We start from the raw sequence: 26,689 nt of genomic DNA, 5'->3' as shown, positions 1-26,689 counted from the left end.
TGGAATGCATGCCTTTTTGGGACCTCTTTTGTTATGCATACACAAGCTGTAGAGAGGCCTGGCTGATGTTTCCTGTGGTACAACTGTCACATCTGATTACCCTAAACCATAGACCACACGTTTGCAGAGTCCAGGCAATTGCTGACATCAGTACTGCACAGCCAGTACTTGCTAGACATTCATGCAACCCCCTCAGTATTGTGGCATGTTACTAGGCAGCCCACATGACCAGTTTGCTGCATGTGACATCATTTGTCTTGGATGGCCATCTGTTTATTTCCTACATCATTCCTGCCCCATACATCCTTGCCACATAAATGACTGCACTGTTTTCCATGGTATATGCAATGGTGAGGTATAGCTACATGTCCAGCTCATGGGTGCTACCTGTTGGGTATGGGGCCTATGCTATGTCATGTGAGATGTGTGCAAGCCACGGCTGCCTCTGTTGCAGGTAAGTGTGCACATTTGATGGCCAAATGTCTTGGACAGCAGATCAATACTTGGTGTGATATTGGAGATGTGTACATGATGGAAGGTGCATTTCCATGACAAATGTATGCCGTCAGTACCTCAACAGCTGCTTTCACTATATTTTATCTGGTGTGTGTGCACACATATGCTTCCAGTGTTTGTGAAGATATGTATTCCCCATATTTGCTGCCCTAACCTACAATTCTATATTACACACTCATTGCTCATGTTGGGACCACATTGCAGGTTGTAAGGGTTGTGGACCACAGTATTATGATATGCCGTAGTGTAGATCTATAACAGTTGCCATTGTAATGCTGGTATATACCCTGTTGTAGCACTGTATAAGGGTGATGTTTCACACATGTCCCTACTGTAGGCCATTTGTCCCACCATTATGTTCATCTCTGTGGACACATTTTGCAATGATATAATGTTAGTTATATTGCAGGTGTCTAACATACCCTTCAGATACACCATCATGGTCACCACTGTGAGGCAATGCAGTTAACATCAACAATACGTGAACATGTATGGCATGCATTATGGGTAGGTGTGTTAAATGTGTGCATGAAATATACCATAGCCATAACATGACTGGTGTATTGGCAAGCCTGAATAAAAACCATACTCACCAGCTACAAGCTGCTTCCTTGGAGGTATACCAGAGGGACCTACATAAGTGTGTGAGAGATGTGATGTCAGTAGCCACAGCTGTGGCATTGGTACAGGATGGGTGCAGCATTACAGTACATCAACTGTGCAAGCCCAGAATACTACAGCTTATGCACATCTGTTTATTACTACTACACAGCAACAGACTATATATACGTCTTCTCACATATGCATGATCTACCTGTACAGATGCAGATGGATATGCAACAGTGGTCTACTGATGTTCCCTATGGCCTTACTTGCACACTCCTCTGTCAGTGTGTGGGAAGGCCCACCTTCATTCTACTCTCTGCCAGTTGTTGTGTGTGCGGGCGGGCAGGTGCCAAGAGGCTGGCAAGGAGCTCCTCAACATGTGTCGGGGGATGGATGGCATGACCCCCCCTATTGTGAGGTGATCCCCCTGGACTGCAGCAACACGTCAATGGACATTGTGAAGTAGGTCTCTGCAATGATGCTGGACCTGCTCATAACTGCAGTTATGCAGGCTGACATCATTTACCCAATGGACAAGATCGTTCCACAAGGTGGTCCGCTTTAGCTGCTCATGTGCTGTTCTGCCTAACAACACCTGGTAGCGCTGCACCAGGTGTGTGATGATTACCTCATTTTCATCCACTATATAGACAGGGAGTTTCAATTACATGCATATATGCTTCACATACCTGTTGTGGGATTGATGCCTGTTCTGCATAGTTTGCTAGATGTATTTCTTTTATTTTGTTGTTTTTTTTTCGCTTTGTCTCTCTCTCTCTCTCTCTCTCTCTCTCTCTATCTATCTATCTATCTCCCTCTCTCTCTCTCCCTCTCCCTCCCTATCTTCTTCCCTCTCTCTCAGTCTCTCTCCAGTAAATGGATTGAGCTGCTTTGAATAGATTGCATCATGGATTTTGTAGGTGATGCAAATGATCAGGTGATGGTCTCTGCACCAGTCAGTGTCCTCTACTTGCTACTTGCATGCAGCATGCTGTGTAGTACAATTACCACTGTCATGGCAACCCACTACTATAAATCCTTACATCATGTGGGTGTGATCCCTTTACCTTTCCTGTATGGTGGCCATCCTTCCTGTGTGTGGACAGCAGTGTTACAGACAGCAGGTAGCAATACCTCTTACAAGAAGACTTGCAGACACAGACCAGCTACATATTTGTATAAGGTTCCAGAACAACAGACAGAGTGTGAGTAGTGTTGTTATATGCGTTGTATAGCACCAGTGTTACAGGGTTTGTGTGTACATATTAGTTTAACATGGAATGCAGTCTGTGTGCATAGCTCTCACCGGTGGGCCTATCCAAATGATGGCCAGAGGTGTGCCTATTATGTTTTGTCTGTCCAGCACACAGGTCTTGTGTCAGATATATCACTGACAGTGTGTGTGTTGAGTGCTATCAGTACATGGCTACATCCATTTGTCCTCCACCAACATACCAGGCTTTGTCCATATGACATGCAGTAAGGAGTTGTTATGTAGTGGCCTGTGATTATGTTGTGCTGCCATTCCTGCCATCATTCCAGTGCTGCTGTGGCCCCCACACATATTGTGGGGTAGGGTCCATATATATATATATATATATATATATATATATATATATATATATATATATATGTGGGCTTCAGCTGCACAAAATATGTGTGCCCTTCTGCAGTCCACAGGTCAGTGTATGTAACAGTGTTATATGCCCCTGTAAGGCAGTCTATGGGGGGTATGCACCATAAATAACTTAGGCTATTAAAACATGTGTTGGATATCAGTAGTAAGCCGCCTTAAGGTATATGGCTGTACATTACCATACATTTCACCTTGGGAACATTGCTGGCCTACTGCTTACTGCCATACAGACTATTCTGTTTATCAGTGTGATTATGATGTTTTCATTTATGCATTGTTATGCAACAGATACATCCCATTGTGTCATCTTAAGTCATTTCCTCCAAGGGATTAAGTACAAAGTGTAGTTAGAGGCTTCTGGACTATACATCTGCATTACTTACTGTTGATTGATTGTTATCCTGTGGCTCAGTCTGTCTTTACTGTTGTACTACTTGAAGGCCTTGGCCTGGAAAGCGACGTTATGCTTTCGGATTACTGTATTAAATGATCTGTTTGAGAGTTGCATTAATCAGTTAGTATGGATTTCAAAGTCTAAACAGCTATATAACATGGCATATACAACTGTAATAGTACACAAATAAAGCTTTCTTATGTATGCAAACATATCATGTGGTGTCATATCCTTTGACTTCTTTGTGGGTACATGTTTCAGGTAACAATTGTCTTTTCTATGGGTGACTCATATACTGTCCATTTGATAAGGTGGCAACTGTAGGAATATTGGCTGTTCAGTATGCTGGGCACCCTCTAAATATGTATCTTCCACTACATATCTGTGTGTGTGTATGTGCAGTTACATATATATCTATATATATATATATATATATATATATATATATATATATATATATATATATATATATATATGCATATATGAGTGTGTGTATGTATCTTTGGAATGTTTATTGCTTCCACATTGTACATTCCCTATGGTAGCCAGGCTGTACTGCATGATATGTTATTCATACCATCCTGACATCATGCAGGTGGGATATATTACTGTTAACATCTTGTGCCCATGTTGTGTAGGGTCCTGGGTATGGGACTTGCAACAGTTGGTATTGTATTGCAGGGCAGATCTGTTTCGCTGTGGGGGAGGGGGTGATATCAATACTTACAAATGTATTTAGCTCAGGCCCCTCACCCCCATTAACGGTGCCTTTAGTCATAAATCTATTTGTTATGTTCTCTTTTATAGCTATAGATATATATCTGCATATACATATATATCTATATATCTGTTTATTTTATATATATCTATATCTGTATATATATATGTATATATATATATATATATATATATATATATATATATATATATATGTGTGTGTGTGTGTGTGTACATATATATGTACATATATATTGCTATAGATGTATGCATATATATATATATATATATATATATATATATATATATATGTATAATTTATATATATATATATACACACATATACATCTACATGCATAAAACATTTCCTGTACTGTTGAATGACTGTGGTGGATGATATGTTTGTGTAAACATCATCATTGTGTATATCTGACATGGTTTAGTGGTAAATCACTTTGGCTATGGTGTGCAGGGTCCTGGGTTTGAGCCTTGCAGAGGTTGTTTATTTTGTAGCTGGGCAGAATAAGGGCCGTTGGACACAGAGTGATTAAGGCACTTTTAAGCAGTTGTAAGTGGGTCTGCATGGGTATGAGCAGAGGTAAGCACTGCTAACTTCCGGTTACAGTTTCTTATACTGATTTAGCTTCTCAATTGCTTAACCTGTGTAGGCTTTGCTTACTCCCACGCAAACAAGCTTAAACCCACTTACTGCTGCTTAAAAGTGGTTACTCTTGCTTAACCCCATGATAATTTCTTTAAAAGAAATGAAAAAGGGTTGATAGGTAAGTGGTGAAAATGGGGCACAAAGAGGGAAAGACAGTAGGGAAAATAGCTAGGGATGTGCAGGATGGGTGTAGGGAAGTTCCATAGCTGCCCATTTCTTCTACAACAACAGTTGTGCATATATACTGATTTGGAGGTATATTTGGACACTCATACCTCTTTGAGAGAGGTGAGCACAACAATAATATGTTGTGAAGCCAATTAGACCAGAATACATGTTTCCAGTGGACACGTGTGAAATGGACAGCTATGTATAGAGCAAGATTTTTTTTTTTGGAACAGATTGCCCTTTTTTTTTCAGGTGAGAGTGGGATGTTGGAGAGGGATTGTAGGTATATTTGGTGAGGTAAGTTGGGTAGGATAACAGACAAGACAGCATACAGGGGTGGTATATGATACATGTGGGGGGTAAACACCTTGGATGGGGAGGGGTGTTTGCAAGTCAGAAGCCCATGATCCCCCTAGTGGAAACAGTGGGACTGAGGTCCCCACCCATGGGCAGTCACCACTGCACCTTCACAACCCCGAAGGTGGCTGTGCTGGGGACTAAGTAGGATGGTTGGCTGACACTCTAGTTGCACCATGTATCCCTCATGCTGGCGTAGCAGATCTCCAAACTCCCTGTGGAGCTCGCTACCCACCATGCCCAGGACCTGGCGATGGGTGACAGTGTCCTGTCTGCACCCGCTCCGGGGGGGGTGAGCCCCATCCCCTGAGGCGGTTCCACCTGAAGGTGGTGCAGGACCAGCAGATGAGGAGGTCCCGGGGTGGGCCCCAGATGTGCTGGTGCCCAGTGCCATGGCCAGATGAGGTGGGAGAGGTGGGTCCACTGGGAACAGCCTTCCCAAACGTGCTATGGTGCTTCAATTTTACAACATGTGGGTTAGTAATATTCAACACATTCCAGGATTAGGTAGATATTCCCATTAACCCAAAACACCAGATATGGAACAGTTGCATAGCAAACAGAACACATGCATATATGGAACCACAGTGGCCATTACAACAGCATGCAGGTACATTGATGGCAGCATGTCACCAATGTGGGAGTATTTCAACATGGCACATGCATAGAAATAAATTTAAATATTTATCAAACAATAGGACATATGTCCCAACAGTAGATTTAATGGAGCACATACCAATTGAGTTGTTTATTTAGTTTATTATTGCAGATATGGTGGGGGGGGTCAATTAACAACTAGTATATTCCTGTAGTTCCCATTACTTTCCTAGTCAGTGCTGTGATCTGTACCTTACAGGTATTAGTACACTACCCTATGGCCTTAGTTTGGACAGTGGTATGTATGTGGACAACTATATACATGAACTGTGTTTTACCTGCAGTATACACCTCTTACCTGGTATAGCTGTGGAGGCATTGTTTGTTAACACTACCTGACTGTTTCTACACATATTCCCAGATTCCAGGTTGATGTTATGCACATACCTGTCCATCTCTTATTGCACACACTCTGGGCATGTCTTGACCACATGCAGGTGAAACCGGGATGTATTTTGACTATTACCATCATAAACCTTTGGTGAGTTGTACAATGACAGCTTTGTTTTCATTGACATTTTCCAAATATGTACAGGCCTGACAGTCAGTTATATGACATTAAATGCTGCCTACATGTCAGAGATTAGCACGCTGCTATGCCAGAGGGACAGGGTAACAGCCAGCAGATATGGGCTAATTAAGTGGACATTCTGGACAATTCTGTACACTTGTGGGGTATGATTCTGCATACAGCTTACTATCACTCCAAGAATTCGAACCATGGCTGTGTCTGCTAAAAATAAAACAGTGTATATCACAGTTGAGTGTGCTATACAGATATTTCTGTGTATCTCTTCTCTGATTTCTGTCCATAAGTCTCCCATGGTTTTACAATCTGACCTTGTAATTACAACACTCTTATACAGGGTTTCCTAGACAGTTTTATTATGTAGCTCAGTGTGGATGACAGTGATGAGTAATACCTTATTATTCAGAGCAGCTGCAACACTAACAATGCCATACAATACCAGAGTAAGCAGTACAAGTCCAGGATTTCAATCTTTTATTTCTAGACACAGTTTTCATATCTGACAGATCTGTGGGGGCAATGTTTGTTAGCACTACCCGAATGTTGCCACACATATTATCGGATTCCACGTTATTATTATGCACATACGTCTCACTCTGTTACTGCACACACTCTGGTCACAGCTTCACAACATGGGGGTGGAGATGGGACATACTTGGCTTATTACTCTCATAATATTTTGCGGAGTTGCTAGAGTGATAGGTTTGTTCTTATAGATGTCTGACAATCAGTTGTATGTCATTATTTGCTGCCTAAACGTCTGAGATCATCCCACTGATTTGCCAAGGGGGACAGGGTGACAGGCAGCGGATATGGGCCAATTAACTGGACATTTTGGACATATCTGTACAGTTGTGAGGTATGAGTCTGCATACATATTACTACAACTCCCAGGATTCAAACCATGGCTATGTGTGCTACAAATACAACAGTTCACTTCTCAGTTGAGTGGGCTATTTGGGTTATGTTGTCTATCTTTTCACTGTTTTCTGTCTAAGTCTCTCTCAGTTGTACAATATGACCTCTTGTGATTACAACAGTCATATACAGACATTCCTACACATTTTATTTACATAGCACAGTGTAGGTAACAGTGCTTAATACAACAGTACTGTTAAGAGATTGCAGCTCTACATTACCATACAATACCAGAGTAAACACATGCAGTCCAGCAGTTAGACCTTTATTGTCAGGCTGTTAACCTTTTATTTGCATACAACCTATATGAGACTCTTCCTGCCATATTCTCTGGTGTATACAGTACATGCCTTAAAAAATACAGGTTTTATACTGGCAATTAACTTACTACTACTTTTACATTTATTTCTTATGACAGTACATTCAAGAGTATTACTAACCTGCCTCGCGACGCAACCTCTGCAATCTACAGGCATGGGCTTCCCGGTTCACAGTCCGCTCATCTGCCACTATCAAAGACATAAGAGGAATATTTAGCTATACCTATCCATAATATACATGAGCTGGAAATTATTAAACAGGTAGTGGACTGATACACACTGCTGGGACATCCCCTTTCCTCCTAGCATCTTGGATTCACTGATCCAAGAGCTCCCTCTTTCTCCGCTTCAGGTCAACATAGTGATGCCTGACCTGCTCACCAGTTCGAGGTATGCCAGTGGCACTGGTGAGGTCAGGGGCGAGATGGTCCCAGGCTTCTGCTTTATATTGGGAACCCTGGTGCTGGCCTTGCAGAAGTCTCTGGTCATGATCTTTAACAAGGAGTCCTGCCATAACTTTGGACTCCTGGATGCCCCAGTACTGCATCCAAAAGCGCACTCCCTCTCCCATACCAGTCATAGTGCCTACAGGAGGAAGCTGCAACCAGCAACGAGATGTATTGCCACCTGTTGGGTTTAAATAGGGCCAATTTCCTGCACTTTGCCGTGATTGGATGGTTTTGAAAATGCTAAGCTATGGGCAAACCATATACTGGAAAACCTGCTTACCTAAGGCTGGCATTGCTTAAAGGGGTATACCAATGGGCAAACTGATTTTGCTGGCCTACACATTGCTTACACCTAGTAAGCTGGGCTGTGCAAAGCTTAGCATTGCTTAAATTTTAATTTGCATACTATTTGCAATTTGGCATTGATTTATTATTTTTTATTATTCATTACATGTTATATATGTGTTTGGTATCCGTGATTCATGTGTACGTACACTGTATGGGGTCCTTATGTTTATTAGGGGATTTCAACACTTTATCACACTGACACCTCACATCTGGACTTAATGTAGTACTTCAGTTCACATATTTATGTTATGTAATAGGTTATACAACATAAAACTGTATATACATTCCTTTCACGTGTTAAGTCTAATATTCCTATAGTGAGGATCTTTTTGGTGATACTTCAATCTTATGTACTGCTGTGATGGCTTAGTTGTTAACTACTGTGACTATAGAGTACAGGGTCCTGGGTTCAAGGTGTGCAAGGGCTGTTGATTTTATTTCTGGCCAGAACAGCAGCTGTTGCATACAGAGTGATTAAGGCACTTTTAAGCAATTGTAAGTGGGTTTGCAAGGGTTTGCGCGACGGTAAGCAATGCTAACTTAACCTGTGTGAGCATTGCTTACCACCTGGTAAATGAGCTTAAACCCACTTACTACTGCTTAAATATGCTTAATAGTGGTTACTCATGCTTACCCCTGCACTAATTTAGACAGAAATGTAAAATGGTTCTTGGGAAGGTGGTGGATTTGGACACTCTATAGATTTATCATTCATTACACATTCTACCTTTGATTTGTATCCCTGATGCATGTGTACATATACTGTATGGGGCACTTGTGTTTATCTGTGAATTTTACAACATTGTTACAATGACACCTCACATCTGCATTTAATGCAGTACTCCAGTTCACAAATATATGTTATTTAGTAGGTTATGCAACAAAAAATATTGTTCATAAAGTGATTTGACATGGAAAATAGAATGCACTGGAGTGAGACTCGAACCAGGAATGACTGCTCGTAAGGCGAATGCTATGCCCACTACACTATTGCAGTACTTCTTCATTTGCATATATATTGATATTTATCCTCTTGTGCCATTTAAGCTGTAGTATACGTAGTTAAGCAATGGGCATACCCACGTAGCTATGGTTAAATGTTATCTGTTTGATAAAAAAAATTAACTTGTTTATATTATTATATTTTAACTATTGCTCTTATAAACTTGGGGGGATGTTGCTGGGGGTATAAACCACCTATGAGCGGTTTCCCTCATTGTTATTGCTAAACTGCTGTTCCTTATTGCAGGGGCGTGTATATTCTGAGAGCTCTGCTCTCAGACACGCCCCCTGCACTTGTACATGCTTCATGTCCATTTAAGAGCTCAGGCAGCGTGCCTCCATTAATATGCATGGCACTGCCATGCTGCTCCTAAACGGTTGCTTCCGTGCAGGACTAAGCTAGTCCTGCATGGAAGATTAGTGAATCTGGGGGGGTAGTCATCATACAGAGTCATTTTCTGTCTGGGTAAATTTGATTGTAATGCTAAACCAATTGTTTATCTTGTGCATTGTGTATCATGTGACCTATATTATTTTGGGAAGCCAGAACATCCTTTAAAGAAAACATTGTGTTGACATTAAGAAGAAAAATCCAACTAATACTCCATTTAAAGATTCTTGTGTATGTTCAAGTTTTAAGAAATGTGTGTATTTTGGTCTTAACCAAGGTTAATGCATCAGAAAGGGAAGTCCTCAGAAAAGTCAACTAGAAAAAGAATTATTTTGGCAATTAAAACCGGATGCCTCAACATTTCCAGGCATCAATAAATGTAATTCAGTTTTACCTATTTTAGGTAGTTAGTTAGTTAGTTAGTTAGTTAGTTAGTCAGTCAGTCAGTCAGTCAGTCAGTCAGTTAGTCAGTTAGTTAGTTAGTTAGTTAGTTTACTGGGAAAATTAAGTTTAAATGTTTATGAACATGCTCCTGCTTTAAAGGTTTGTAAAACATTAAAATATTTGCAATATAAATGTTTTGGAGTAAACAGCTGTTATCTGAAGTTTAGGGGTAATGTGAATAATTAAGACTTTAAATTATGAGTGTTGTTTTTGATTTGCAGTTTTTATAGTCAGTTTTTATTCATGAGGACAAAAGCACTCAACTGCATTTATTTTAATAAGTGATATTCTTGTAAAGCAGTAAGAGGTCTCTTAGTTTGTCTGTGTTTACTGGCAGAGAGCTTGGAGATGAAAGATGACTTGCAGATTTGTAAGCATTTATTAGAGCCATAATTTCTTTGACATTTCTGTCCTTTAATTTGTCTTGCTTGTTCCATAAGGCCTGGATATTCACCCCACTGAATACAAATCCCCAAGCAAAGACTGATGCATCAGTGGTTACAGACAGAGTAGGGGCTAAAAGGGAAAACTAAAGACCTGGGTTAAGATGTAACTGATTCACCCACCAAAGTAACTCCTTTTTCACAAATCCCAGCACTGGGATCTGAAATTAATGGGGATGCCGGTGTTGAGTCCAAACTAATTTGATGAACCATCAAATTTTCCTTAGATGAAGTCTTGTCAAAACAATTATGAAAATATTAGAGGCTATCAATGGAATTCTGAGGTATTCCCTGGTAGATGCCTCAGTTTGGAAAATATCTGAAATTGCTGCTTGTAACATTCCACTTTGTCCCAAGGAAGAAAGGTCACTATAAATGATGTATCTAGTAAGCATCCTAGAAACATTCTCCTGTAAGACAGAATGAGAGTATATTTCTTTTTGTTCACTTGGAAACCCAGGATGAGAAAAAAGTGTATTATCCAAGACAGAGATTCTTAATTTTTAAAAGAATCTACAAAAAATAAGGAAAATTCAAATATGGAAAAATGTTAATACCTCTTAACCTGCAATGGGCTATTGTGGGAGCCAGGTACTTTGTAAATACTCAAAGGGCAAACAGAAAACTGAAACTGTAAACCAGACACAAAAAACCTAACAAATCTAAAATCTTTGAGAATTGGAATGTTTTGATAAGCATCTTTTAAATCCACTGTTACTAGAAAACTGAACGGTCGAGAAAAGTAAAGCAAATTCTATAGAAAGAGCATTCTGAATTTTATTATTTTAATGTGAAGCCTTAGAAAAGAAAGTTCTAGAATGGGCTTCCATCTTCCTTCTTTCCTTGGCACCAGAAAGATTCTTAATTAGAAATGTCTGTCTGTTTGATCTGTGGGAACAGATTCTATAACCCCCTGAGAAAGAACATCTGATCTAGAGAGGGACATTTAATTAGATTGGTGCAAAGAAATCCCTTGATGAGTAGAAAGGGGAATCTCAGTGCCAGCTATAACCTTTCAGAATAATTCTCAGTACCCAAGTATCTGATGTTATCTGGCGCCACATAGGAAAGCGAAAACCTAGACATTGAGATAGATTTACAGGATTGCCAGGGTGGTGAGGGGAAATCCTGTGGGGCATGTAGTCAGTTTGATATCTTGGATTGTACTTTATAGCTAACTATAAATGGGAGGTGAGAGGAGAGGGGTCCCGGAGTCCCCAGAGAAAAATCCTAGCAAAGCTTCATCTTGACCTAGAGAAGGAATCAAGCTTATAGTGCTTTGTAAAAGTATGCACAGAGGACCAAGTAGTGGCTTCTAGAATACTTCTAGAATCCAACCCTTTCCAAATAGCCATAGCAGAAGGTTCATTTATTGGCTATTTCAGCATGCCTATTCATGGATCCTCCTCTTTCAAGGCAGTCGCATGTCAAAATGCTCTAGAAAGGGATTTTGCATAAGAAGCCTCCAAGTAAACTGGTGCCCCACTTTTTGGAATCTCAGTTTTGTGTTAGAGAAACTAACATTTGCTCCATTTGAACTGGCTAATCTGGATAAGTTACAGATAACTTGAGGTTCTTAATATGGAAAACAGTTTTACTGATTGCTCTGACCTCTGCAAGAATGATATCTGTGTTGCAATCTCTTATGATATGTCAGTCCTACCTCATTTTCCACAAGGACAGGCTTTCATTGAGCTCTAATCCTTCTTTTATGCCTACAGTGGTAACTGAGTTTACTTTAAGTCAAACTATCCATTTCCCCATTGTCTTTCCTGAATCTAAATATTAAGGAGAAAGGATCCATACCTTAGATGCCCACAGAAAACTCAGGTACTATCTTGACAGAACTAAATCTTATAGTTCATTGGATCAATTGTTAATTTCTTGTGAAGTTAAGAAGAAGAGTCAAAACAGACTCTTTCCAAATGGTTGTCAGAAGTCTATTCCCGGCAGGATCAAGGTCCTCTGTACATACTTTTACAATACACTATAAGTTGGATTCTTTCTATAAGTCTAGATCATGTTTTGCTAGGACTATTCTATAGGGGCTCATTATGGTTCAGTGGAATTCTTTACCTTGACTTCTTATTCTATAGCTTACTTTCAATATACTGGTTGAGAGGGAAGATATCAGATACATTTCATGGTAATAGATTTATTAATTTATTTGCTGTTGGTAGGATGCACTGAATCAATTGTAGCTATCATAGGAAAATACAACTGTGACTTTGTTGGAGCAACGGTACTGTATGTGATATGTTCTTATATGTCATCACAATAATACTTAAAAATACCATATATACCCAAGGGTCCACTTTCACATCTCAAAATAATGAAATACCAAATTTCAGTATTTTGAGACAAGAATGTGTAAAATCCACTATAACAAAAAACTAAAAAACTGAATGTCACAATACTGAAAATTCATAATACCGAATTGTCAGTATGCAACACTCTGTTTTTTAATACACCCTCCACCACACAAACAAAAACACAAACATGACCATCCACTCCACACCATAACAAACCAACACAACACACACACCAAAAAACCCAAGAAATATATGTATAAGCAGGGGGGCAAGCCGTCCTGCACCCCACACCCCCGTTACTTATATATTCCAACTCTGAGGTCACACTACCACAAACAACACAACAAACCCATTGCTATGCTCCTTACACTTCCACTGCACACTTTTGCACATACACCCATGAGAAACACACACTGTACACATGTAAAAAAATGAACACTTACACACATACACAATCTCACCTACCTACCCCAACCTACTCTTAAAACATCCCAAACAATTAAAAAATCAAACATTTCTACCCAAAACACTTAAAAAACACAACACTACCTATTTGCAGACATAAACACACGTTGGCCACCAGGTCTAAACCCCAGAATACACTACACCTTAAAGAGACAGCAACCCAAAACAAAAACACCAGACAAACTACTACCGCAGATTCTATAACGTAACATTCATGAAAATGCAGTTTAGAATAACTGCATTTTCAACACTTTCGTCTCGAGATACTGAAATTCAAAATTCCAGTATTTTGAGATTTGAAAGTGGACACATACCTAAATAATAGAATACAATAAAACTTATAATTATCTAATTGACTCATAGAATGGGTTTTGTGCAAGTCAAAATATCCTTACAACCATTTCCACATAACTGATCTAATATACTAAAGCTTGGATAAGGGATGGTGCATTGGTGGTTATAGGTTCATAGGTTCATAGGTGTGTACTAGGCCAATGGCCCTGGAGCCTTTACAAGCCTAGCCCATAGGATTACCCTGGCATCGTGCCACCCAACCTTAGCTCCCAGTGCCTCTGTCAAGTAGAGCCACTGGAGTGATCCCCGGGGTGAATTTTCTATTTACAATCCACTCATCAAGATTTCTCTTGAAGAGGGCCAGTGAGGTGCTCTGCTTGACATGTATGGGAAGTCTATTCCATAGCATGGGCAGCCTCTGGGTTATGAATCCGTCCCTCCAGCTTGTTCTGCTGATTGTGGTAATGAGGCTGAGGTCTCTGGAGTGTATAGTGCGGAGGGGTTGGGATTTCTTTAGATGTAGCATTTCTAACAGAGCTTGGTTAGACATGGCTTTGTAAGTCAAGCAGAGATCGCCTCTAAGTAGGCGATATGAGACAGAGAATAGTTGGAGATTTTTGAGTCTGTCCATATAGGATGTGTTTAAGGCCTAGGATCCTCTTTGTGAAGTACTTTTGCGGCCTCTCCAGTTGTTGCAGGCGTCTACTGAGGTACATGCCACATGCAGCATTGTATTCGATGATTGGCCTAATGAGGGAAGAGTAGAGACAGACAATTACCTCTTTCTTCCTGGATGCAAAAGTCTTACTAATGAGATGTGCCACATAGAAGGACTTTCTGACCACAGTGGCAATGTGGTGGTCAAAAGAGAGTTTGCTGTCAGCCTGTATTCCCAGATCTCTTATAATGCCTTCTGTGTTCAGCGGAGTACCATTGATGTGGTAATTCATGAGAACTGGGTTTTTCCCAAAGGGGATGACGACACATTTTTTGGCATTGAGCTTAAGGCCATGGTTCTGACACCAGTAGTTGGTCTCAGTGAAGCCTTTCTGTAGGATGTCAACATCACTTGGGGAGTTAATTATGGCTCCCAACTTGCAACTGTCTGTGAACTTTGTCAGCCAGAGTCCCTTCGTATTGGCCTGGACTTCAGAGAAGTAGATAACAAACAGGAGAGGACCCAGGACCGAACCCTGTGGGACTCCACTCGTGACTGGTCAGCAGTCTGACTTGGAGTCAGCTACTTTCACACTGCGGGTTCTATCTGTTAGCCAGTTTGCAGCCCACCTAGTGATATAGGGGTTGATGCCTACCTTAGTGAGTTTTTCTATGATTCCTGAGTGGGGAATGGTATCAAAGGCCTTGGCTAGATCAAAGTAGGCTGTATGAACCACCTTGCATTCATCCACAGCTCTAGTGACTGACTCAAATAAGTCAACCAGGTTGAGCAGGCATGATCTACCCTTCACAAAACTAAACTGTGTAGGATCCAGAGTTTGTAGATTCCCTATATCCTTGTTTATTAGGTCTATGATTATGCATTCCATAGCTTTGCATATCAGACTCATCAGGCTAATGGGGCGATAGTTCCCAGGGTCTGTAGTCACTCCTCCTTTGTGGAGAGGGATGACTGCAGCAGTGTGCCATTCAGTAGGGACAAAGCCTGAGGTGAGGCTGTGATTGAACAGGGCACACAGTTGAGGTGCCAGTTCACTCTGTAGTTCATGTAGAACACAGCCAGGGATATTGTCAAAGGGGCAAAAGATACAAATGACAAATTGTTACATCAGGTGAAGGAGCTTAAAAATGCAGTCATAGCATGTAATAATATACCAGCTGCTCCTTTGTATCCAACCATTTCAAATGATCATGCTGCAATGTGTGTGTGTGTGGGGGGGGGGGGGGGGTTGGAGGGGAGTTTTTTGGGGGAACATGATCATCTTCCTTTCCTCCCACATTGTCGAAATTATCAGGTTCCCAACTCACCCCAACAAGATAAAGGTCAGCCAGTTACCCCACAGAAAAGCGTATCTGTACATGTCACTCCTTCTGCACCTGCACAGTCAACATCAGCTTCACCTCAACCTGAACCTTCTAGTAGTGTCCACCCACCACTTCATCCTTTCAGTTAGATGGTGATGGGAGTATCACACACCACAGTGAGGTAGAATATTCAAGTAAAAAGGTGCATTTTACTTGCCAAAGGGCAAAACATGTTGAAAGGTAGGAAGAGCAGGTGGATAATTTTCTATATCCCGTCAAAGAAGTGGCACATCCAGAGGGAAGTGTGGCATTAGTCCACAGATCTTGGACATTTACTGATTTATATTCTGTAGTTAAAACGTTTCTTAAAATTAGACAAGATTCACAAAAGTTTAAGGATTAATTAAACATTGTTATTCAAATATCTGAAGCTATACTGGCAAATTTAAGACAGTTGTTAAAAGCTGTAGTCCCACCTGACACATATGACGCATTAAAGGACAAAGCTGGCTTGACTCCAGCAAAGGACCCAAATTATTCAACTACTGAAGGGAAAAGAGCATTAGCAGAGGTTAGAGAAAAGCTCTTACAAGAAATTCTGACAGTTTGTCCTGTTAAACCAAACCAGGATAAAATTACTCCATGTAAGCAATCCAAGAAACACCAGCTGATTATTTTAGCAGACTTAGGGAAGACTTAGGGAAGTCTTTGCAGTACAATCTGGTATTGCAGATCCAATGGAAAATGTTAAAGAGCAACAAATGTTCAACAAAATCAAACCAGGAGGGGGGCTTGTCAAAACTGTCGACAAATGAGACATTAGAAAGGAGAATGCCCAAATCCACAACAGCAACAACAGCAAATGCAGCAATGGCAAAATCAAAGTCCTTCCAATGTTTCTCTACCACCCCCACCCCCAGAATGGCAACAAATGTCAGGGAGAATATATTGGCAACACTCAGGCATAGGGGAATGAGGTAAACACAAGATTGCTAATGCAAGTAGATCAAGAAGGACCATTTGTTAAGTTGAAAGTATGACAAAAAGATGTTCTATTTCTGACTGACACTGGTGCAACTTGATCTGGGATGAAAATAAGCAACCAAGATAAAATTTCAGTATCTTCTGAAAAGAGTCAGCAGTGGGTGTTACTAACACTCCTACTGTTTTTCCTGTATCTAAACCTATTCCAATTTCTTTAGAGCTGATTGAAAATCAGCATGCTTTTTTATTAAGTACTTCAGCTCTAGCAAATTTAATGGGCAGAGATCTGCTTTATAAATTAGGATGTGCTATTTTTTGCACTGCAGATGGTATGTATTTAGATGTACTGGTGAAATCTGAAGAAGTGTTTACCATACTCAGTGTTACAGAAGAAAAGACAAAATAAAAGTCATGTTTAAGTGTATACGACAGACTGCTATAGAAGGTTCCAGACATTTTGTGGGCAAAACATTCTGATGAGGTAGGTCTGTTAAAATCTGCTATACCTGTGAAAATATGTGAAAATCCTACAAAACCGCTCTGGTGTGTAGCACAGTATCTTTTAAAACCTGACGCAGAACAGAGAATCAAACCTGTGACTGAATCTCTGCTCCAGCAGGGAATTACAGCAGAAACACGTAGTTGATATAATACTCCTTTTCTCCCAGTTAAAAAGCCAGGCAGAGATACAGATATGTTTGTGCAGAATTTAAGAGCAGTAAATCAGGTTGTCATCCCTTCATATCCTGTAGTGTCAAATCCAACAGCTATATTAAGTTGCATACTACCATGGATTGCTTACTTTTCTGTAATAGATTTATGTTCAGCTTTCCTTTCTATTCCTATTCATTCAGATAGTATTTATTTGTCTTTACATATGGGAGAATTCAATATACTTGGCAGCAGCTGCCACAAGGGTTTGTTGACAGTCCCTCAATCTTTTCACAAATTTTAAAGCAGGACCTTGAAGAAATGGGTCTATGTCATTTAATCGAGCGTTCAGATTTGCGAATATCAGAAGTTCGAATGGGGAAGTTCGAAAATTGAAAATGTCGAAGCTGCGGAAATATGAATTCTTTCCCAGAGAAAGAATTTGGTTGGCTGTTTCTGCAGCTTCGACATTTTCTCTTCTGTGGTGCGAAAGTTACGGATTGGGTTAAGGTAAGTGTGTGAGTGTGATGGAATTTAGGGTTAGGGTGCGGGTAAGGTAAGTGTGCGATAGTGATGGACTTTAGGGTTAGGGAGCGGGTAAGGTAAGTGTGCGAGTGTGATGGACTTTAGGGTTAGGGTGCAGGTAAGGTAAGTGTGCGATAGTGACAGACTTTAGGGTTAGGGTGCGGGTAAGGTAAGTGTGCGATAGTGACGGACTTTAGGGTTAGGGTGTGGGTAAGGTAAGTGTGCGATAGTGACAGACTTTAGGGTTAGGATGCAGGTAAGGTAAGTGTGTGATAACGACGGACCTTAGGGTTAGGGTTTGGGTTAAGGTTAGTGCATATATAGTTGTGTATGTAAGGTTTAGTGTAGGTTTATTAGGTTTTTGGTGTGCTTGTGTTGTGTGTGTATTTTTCGGAACAGCAAATTCTTTCCCTAGGAAAAAATTCACTGTTCTGAGGTTTCGATGTTGTCATATTTCGAACTTCCAAGTTCGAACATAAGGTGTTCGAAATTTTGGAAGTTCGATTATATGACATAGACCCAAAGAAATCCAGCTTCCATGTAAATCTGTATTGTTACAATATGTAGATGATTTACTTAGGGTTTCAGAGACGCTAACACTTTGTCAGCAGGACACCATACATTTACTGACTGAATTAGCAAAATAGGGACATAAAACATCAAAAGAAAACCTTAGTTATGGTCCCTGCCTTCATGTGTTGATACTATTATAAAGGCACCTTGTCCTGTTACTCAGAAGCGGCTATGAGTTTTTCTAGGTTTGGCTGGATATTGTAGGCAGTGGACACTAAATTATGTAGAAATTGCTTGACTGACATGCTCAAACAAAACACATCAGAGCAGTTGTCATGGAAAGAAAAGGAAGTAAAATGCTTTTACTTTCTTAAAACAAGCCCTTAGTGCAGCCCTAGCCTTAGGACTCCCAGATTATAAGATGCCTTTTACTTTGTTCTGTCATGAAAAAGGGGGTTATGCAGCAGGGGTGCTAGTTCAAAAACATGGTGATGTATTTTGACCTATTGCATGTTGTAGTTCATTGTTAGACCTGATGTCTGGAGGATTACCGGGATGCCTGCAGACAGCATCTGCTTTGATGGTAGAGCAATCTGCAGAACTGGTCATAGGACAAAAATCTTACAGCTGCAGTTTTCTATGTTGTATCTACACTGTTACTTGTTGTGTCTTTCGGCTTTTCCCGGTTAGGGGTCGCCACAGCAGAACTCCGGTCAGCTAATGATTGGCAGTAGGTTTTTACATGCCGAGTTGCTGGCCCTGGTGCACAACCTTCAACAAAGGTACGCCCATTCACACATATCTCCAGAAAGAAGACGCTCTAGCTGAGAATCGAACAGGACAACGTCTTACTGTGAGGTGACAACGCTACCGCAGCACCACCACCGCAGTTGTATCTACACTGTTACTGAAATCTAAAATACACCATCTCTCAGTTGCCTGGTTGATGACATTTATGCTGCTGCTAATTTCAAACCCTTCAGTCACCACTGAGTGATGCCAATTATTCAACCCAGCATCTCTCCTGCCCATGACAAGTGATGGCGAACCACATGATTGTATAATTGTGACTAACCATGTGCTTTTCTCCTAAACTTGATTTGAAAGATACTCCACTGGACAATGCAGAAATGGAACTGTTTATGGACGGATCATGTGTAAGAATGAAAAAAATGGAAATCTTACAGGAACCATAGCTATATGTACCAAAAATACCATACTGTGTCAGGAAAGATTATTAGGGGTTACTTCTGCACAAGTTGCTGAACTGATTGCATTAACAAAAGCCTCTAAATTTGCTAAAGCTAAAGTTCTAAACATTTATACTTACAGCAGTTATTGGTTTGGAGTAGCCCATGATGACTTTGGGAAATTGTGGAGACAGGATTTTTAACATTAGCAGGTACTGAGATAAAAAATGGAAAGTTTGTAAAGTATTTATTAGGCACTTTGTTGTTACCAAAAGCTTCAGCTATAGTTAAAGTGCAAGCTCACATAAAAGGAGACACTGTTACTGTAAAAAGTAATCAACTACCAGATTATGCAGCCAAGTAGGCTGCTGGTTTAAATATTACTAGGAAATGTGTTTTTGTTATGCTGGAAACAGCTACAAAAATGGCCAATCCTTCTAAATGTAATGATTTGATTACAGAATGAAGCTTTAGAGGCTGAGAAAACGAGATGGATCAGAGTGGGCTGTACAGGACAAAGTAACTGCCTATGGACACATATTGATGGCAGAATAGTAGCACCTTTAGCTGTACTACCTTGGTTGGTAAGACATACCACTTACCATATCATATTGGTAAACATGGGCTTCAAATCTTATTCAGCGAGATTGGCTTGCCACTCTTTCTTAGTCTCTAGTTAGCCATTATGTAAATAATTGTGAGATTTGCTTGTTGCATAATATTGCACCATCTGTGAAGGCTAAGTTTTCTGCATTACCCCCACCTTCTCGTATATATTTGTCATTGTATGGGTTTTTTCTGCATGAGTGGAAGCTTATCCATGTGCTATGTATTGGATGATGCTGAAGCAGTAGTAAAGAAATGGTTAAAAGAATTTACTCCCAGATTTCTGGTACCTCATACTATTAATTCAGACAGAAGTACCCATTTTACTTCTGAAATCATTAAAAAATTTTGTAAAGTGTTTTAAAATCTCTTTGTAGTTACATTGTTCCCACCATCCACAGTCATCTGGTCTTGTTGAAAGGTCAAACCAGCCTCTTAAAATCATAAACCATAAATGTGTAATGAGACAGAACTGAAATGGCCAGATGCTTTCCCTCTGTCTTTAATAAGTATGTGGGAAAACTATGCAGGCTTAGTTTACAAGTAACATTTGCAGTTTTCCCACAAATGCTACTCGTAAACTAAGCCCGCATGAAATTCTTATGGGCCATCCCATGAGAATGCCACCTTCACCACCAGTCAAATTATGAACTAGTATTTACTGATGAAGCTTTGCTGGACTACTGCTCAAAATCTATTTCTATTTTTCAGACTTTTTATAAAAGAGTCAAGGAAGGATCTCCTGGCACCAACCACCATCCCTTGTCATGATTTATGACCATACCATGTATCATCATACCATATGGAAAAAACATGGCCCCTACCGATTACCATATCAACAACAACCCCTAAACACACAACATGTGGTGAGAGACCTGAGTATTCAGGTTGATAACAATCTCACATTCGACCATCATGTAGTGGCAGTGGTCAGAAAAGCCTTTTACTTGGTTCATCTCATAAGTAAAGGGATTGCATCCAGAAAAAAGGAGGTTATTACCTCTCCATGCTCCTCCCTCATTATACCAATAATTGAGTATAACACCCCATTTGGTATGTACCTGTCCAAACATCTGCACCAACTGGAAAGGCCACAGAAATACCTCAGAAAGAGAATCCATGGCCTCCAACACCTGTTCTATGCAGACAGGCTCAAATCACTATCACTCTACTTGATATCATACAGATTGCTCAGGGGTGATCTGTGTCTCACCTATAAGGCAATCTCAGACCCTGCCCTACTATAGATGCTCCATATCCGTAAGTCTAACTCCTCATGCATTACCCACTCAATAAGCCTAAATCTAATATGCAACATCAACAAAACCTGTGGGAAAGACAGGTTTGTCTCCCAGAGGTTGTCCCGTCTCTGGAATAGACTTCCCATACATGTCAAACAGAGTACCTTGCTGACCCTCTTCAAGTACAACCCTGATGAGTGGATGGGAAACCACAAATCTTCCCCAGAGGTTCCACCTGTGTCTCTCATTGACAGGGGTGACAGGTGCTGAATGAGGTTACTTTTTTGGGGATAAACTCTTGGCTAGGCTTGTAAGGGCCCCAGGGCCATTAGCCTAGTAACCTCCTATCACCCTATCACCCTATGATTGAGTCAACATAAATGTATTCCATTGCAAATCTGCTTTGGAACCACAGATGAAGGGATCTCATCTCATTCTCCTGACTGCTCATACTGCGGTAAAGTGTGCTGAAATACTAAAGTGGGTCAGTGCTTCACATTGCAATAAAACCTGCTTGATGTTTTCAGAGTCTATAGAAAAGGCACTACATATCCCCTCCTTCTGCTGCTTCTGATCGACATGAGAGAAAACTTTTTTCTTTGAATGCTGCACCAATATGCCAATTATCTAATGTTTCTAATGTTGGGTGTATGAATTTGTTCCCCATGATGCAAAAGGGGGCATTCCAATGTTACCTGTCCCCATGCAACAGACTTATTTAGAAAAACAAATTGCTATCGAAAATCAAACCTGGTGTAACATTATGGACTGGACATAGAAGATATATTACCAACTGGCTGCATTAACACAAGGTGATACTTGTTATGTCAGAAAAAGAACTGTGCAAGAAGGTTACAGCAGCTGCAATGACACCTGTAATGAAACTTCTTCATTAATAGAGCTTGGACTGAAGATGTATGATTGGGGGAAAGGCATGAGAATATTGTACAATTATTATTACATCTGTAGAGACTGTGCCCACCCCTGATTACCCAGAAACTGGTCTTGTTGTTGTTATATGGGCCAGATGACACCAGTTATTTTTCATTCTTTTCCTATACCTGCTGGAAGGTTACAAAATAAGAGGGCCATACATCCTGCTGGACAAGTCATAGCTTTCTTTTCTCTGCAGTATGGCCTATTTTGAACTATGCATGAAGTGAATCAGCTGTCCTTTATATTAGATGAAATGGCTAATAAGACATTGAAGCACATTCACATGGCAAATAGAGAATTCCTGAAGTACGAGCCACAGCTTTGCAAAACCAAATGCCTCTTGATTACATACTGGCTTTGAAGTGTGGAGTTTGGCATCTGATCAGAAAACGGTGCTGCTTGTTTGTTTCAGACTTTCATGATGAACATAAAAAGGTGGTTGACTTTATGAAACAATTGGCTATTAATATGACAAAAACTGAGTCTGGTTGGACCTTGTTTGGGTGGTTGGGTAATATATTTGGAATCCAGTATCTGTCTGCCTGAGACGACATGGTTGACAGACCACGATGCTTAGCCAGAGATGGCCTGCACCCGTCGCCCCTGGGATTCCAGATACTGGCTAAGGGTCTTGCTGCCCCTATAGTGCCTTTTTTAGGCAAGGTTCAAATGACAAATTCACCACTGTAACAGAAACAGGCAAGCAAAAACTGAGGGTAATGCTACTCAATGCTAGAAGTCTAAATCACAAAATGCACTCACTTGAGGCACTCCTTAAAATGGAGAACATCGATATCTGTGCAGTGACTGAGACCTGGTTCAAGGCTCTAGAGAGCACCCCTGTATTACCAGGCTATAACTCATACCACACTTTTCGGCCATCTATCCAGGACCAGAACACCAAAGGCGGAGGTGTGTCCATATTCATTAAGGATATCCACACCTCCAGGCTAGTTGCACAACATAATGCATCCAAGGTTATCCAAGTGCAACTAACTCTGGGCAAAACTGCAATTCAAATAGTAGCTTGCTACAGATTGCCCACCATGTCCCAGGATTCCCACTCCTCTTTTCTTGATATACTGGAAAATATTAGGGTTCAACCAAACACCCTAATAATGGGCGATTTCAACTACCCCACCATTAACTGGGAAAACTACTCATGTACCAACTCCTTTGCTCAATGCTTTCTGGAATTCATAAATTCCAGTGCCCTGGATCAACTTATACATACCCCCACTAGGGACAACAATATCCTAAACCTAGTAATTACGAGCATGAGTGACTGGTGTCCCACACCTGAAGTCAACTCCTCAGTCATATCCGACCATAAGCTAATCACCCTAGATATCCGCATCCTGCCCCAACCCACCATTAAGGAAACCATGGTAAAATATTTCTCCAAAGCCAACTTCATGCCTCTTAAGACAAAAGTGGTGAACTTCCACCCATGCAGATGGTCAATACAGTTACAACTGCTGAATCCTACACAATGCACTCTATAAGCGCGTACACGAGTCCATGGATCGTGCTATCCCAAACAGAACCAAGACGCTATCCTCCAAAAAGAGGAAGCCAATCTGGTGGTCCCCTGCCATAAACAAACTCTACAACAGAAGGAAGAAAGTGTTGCAAAAGAGAGTAAAATCCCATGAGTGGAGGAGCTCTCTGGTCAGCCTCAGTAAGAAATTGAGATCCCTTATAAGATCCTCCAAAGCTAGCTACAAAAACAAAATTGCCACTGACGGCAACCACAAAGCATTCTTTAGCTATGTCAGGAATCTCAATGGCAACACCCAGATCTGCTCTGAGTTACAGCACAACAGCACGAAAATTACAGAACCAACTGATATTGACAACATCCTAGCAGATAGGTTCAGTGCTAACTTTACCCACTTCTCACCCCCTAAAGGGCCCATATCTATAGAGGAAGAATGCAGAGTCCCTGTAATCACATCTATGCAGGTAAAAGCTGCGCTCTCTAAAACCAAAAAACACAGCATCCATGGGACTGGACAACATCCCAGGCTGCGTTTTACATGGACTTCAGAACGAACTGGCTCCCCACCTAAGCACCATGTTCAATCATAGTCTCACATCAGGCTTTGTGCCCACTGAATGGCACACAGCAACAGTTATCCCACTCCATAAAGGGGGAGTCACCAGTAATCCTGGGAACTATCGCCCTATTAGCCTGATGAGCCTGGTCTGCAAGGCCATGGAACGTATCATCATGGAACTCATAAACAAAGACATCAGTAATCTCCAAACTCTGGACCCCACCCAGTTCGGGTTTGTGAAAGGCAGATCATGCCTTTTGAACCTGATCAACTTCTTTGAGGCAGTCACCAAAGCCGTAGATGAGGGTAAGGTCTTTCACACAGCCTATCTTGACCTCGCCAGGGCTTTCGACACCATCCCCCATTCTGGAATTATAGCTAAACTCACTAAACTAGGTATAAATCCCTGTGTCACAAGATGGGTTGCCAACTAGCTCACTGACAGAACCCACACTGTAAAAGTTCCAGACTCCAAATATGACTTCAAACCAGTGACAAGTGGAGTACCACAGGGTTTAGTCCTAGGACCTCTCCTGTTTGGTATCTACTTCTCTGAAGTACAGGGTAACACAGAAGGCTTCTGGCTAGCAAAGTTCACAGATGACTGCAAACTAGGAGCCATAGTCGAGTCCCCAAATGATGTGGACATCCTACAGAAGGGCCTCACTGAGACAGATGCCTGGTGTCAGAGGCATGGCCTGAAGCTCAATGCCAAAAAGTGCATTGTCATCCCCTTTGATAAAAACTCTGTACCCATGAACGGCAGTCTACTTAACGCCAAATGTGTGATAAGAGACCTTGGGACCCAGGTGGACAGTAGTTTCTCCTTTAATAATCACATCGTCACAGTAGTCCGGAAATCCTTCTATGTGGCATACCTCATCACAAAAGGGTTCTCATCCAGGAAAAAAGAGGTCATTGTTCCCCTCTACTTGTCACTCATTAGACTCATTATAGAGTGCAATGCCCCTTTTGGAATGTACCTCACAAGACATCTGCAGCAGCTGGAAAGGCCACAGAAGTACCTCACAAAGAGGATTACTGGCCTCAAACAGATGCCCTACTCTGACTGTGTCAAAAAACTCCAGCTTTACTCTGTAGCATATCACCTACTCCGAGGAGATCTCTGCCTAACATATAAAGCTATGTTAAACCCAGAGCTGTTGGACATGCTACACCTAAAGAAATCCCAGTCCCTCCAAGCTACATGCTCTAAGGACCTAAACCTTGTCACCACAATAAACAGGACATGCTGGAGGGATAGATTCTTATCCCAGAGACTTCCTATACTATGGAACACGCTACCCATCTATGTCAAGCAAAGTTCCTCATTACCACTCTTCAAGAAAAATCTTGATGAGTGGATGGGAAATAGGAAATACACCCTGGGGATCACTTCTGCGGCTCTGCTTGACAGGGGCACAGGAAATTAACTTTCTTGGGTTGGTGTAAGCCAGGGAACTTTGTTGGCTAGGCTTACTTAGACCCTTGGGCTGATAGCCTAATACCTATCTATGAACCTATGATAGACGTTTACTGATTTTAACTTAAGTAACTTATATACAAACTAACTGCTGTAATCATGCATGCTTACTCCCTGGCTGCATTCTCAATATGGCTCTAGGAATGGCATGTGTTTGATATTTATACGTGCATGCTCAGTCTTTGATGTGCTTCTTAAAGGCACAGCACACGGCACGTGCTCTCTGATTTACATCCTTGCTCTTGAAAAAACAAAACATGCAAAGTTATGAAACTTTTTTTGGCATGCAGACAATTATTAGTCATGCATATATACAAGATATAATACACATATACACAGTTAAGTCCATGCTGCTGCATATTTTACACTGGGCTTAGATACTCGTCCATAACATGTGACATAAAATTGGGAATTGGGTTTAACTACCGGAGCTGTCTCTGAAAAATGTTCGATCTGTGATTTATTTGGAACATCTTCAGGAATGGAATCAGAGGTAGGAACACCCTCTGGGATGGAAACAATAGTTGTCTCTCTCTGAGATTTGGAGTCTAAGTCAGTATGACAATGTTGTGATGATGATTCTGGTAGAGGTAACAGATGTTGAAGGTTTTGCCTGTACTGCGTACCTTCCAAGTCTATAAGGTAGGATCTCGGTTCAGGACATTTACCAATAACTTGCCCCATGTGATCAAAACCTTTTGCTGTTTGAAGTCTGACTGTTTCTCCTTCCCTTAATGGAGAAAAACGTCTGTTTGACTTGTCGTACAATGACCTCTGGACTTTAATGTTTCTTAAATAACTGAGCCTTGATGGTCTTATTATTCCTGGCTTTAGGCTTTAGTAGAGTGGTAGTTCTTGTTTGCCTGGAAAGAAGTTGCTGAGTTGGA

This window comes from Protopterus annectens, chromosome 2.part0, assembly GCF_019279795.1.
Source record: "Protopterus annectens isolate FY-2018-M chromosome 2.part0, PAN1.0, whole genome shotgun sequence".
Taxonomy (NCBI): Eukaryota; Metazoa; Chordata; order Ceratodontiformes; family Protopteridae; genus Protopterus; species Protopterus annectens.
This window is presented reverse-complemented; position numbering follows the sequence as displayed.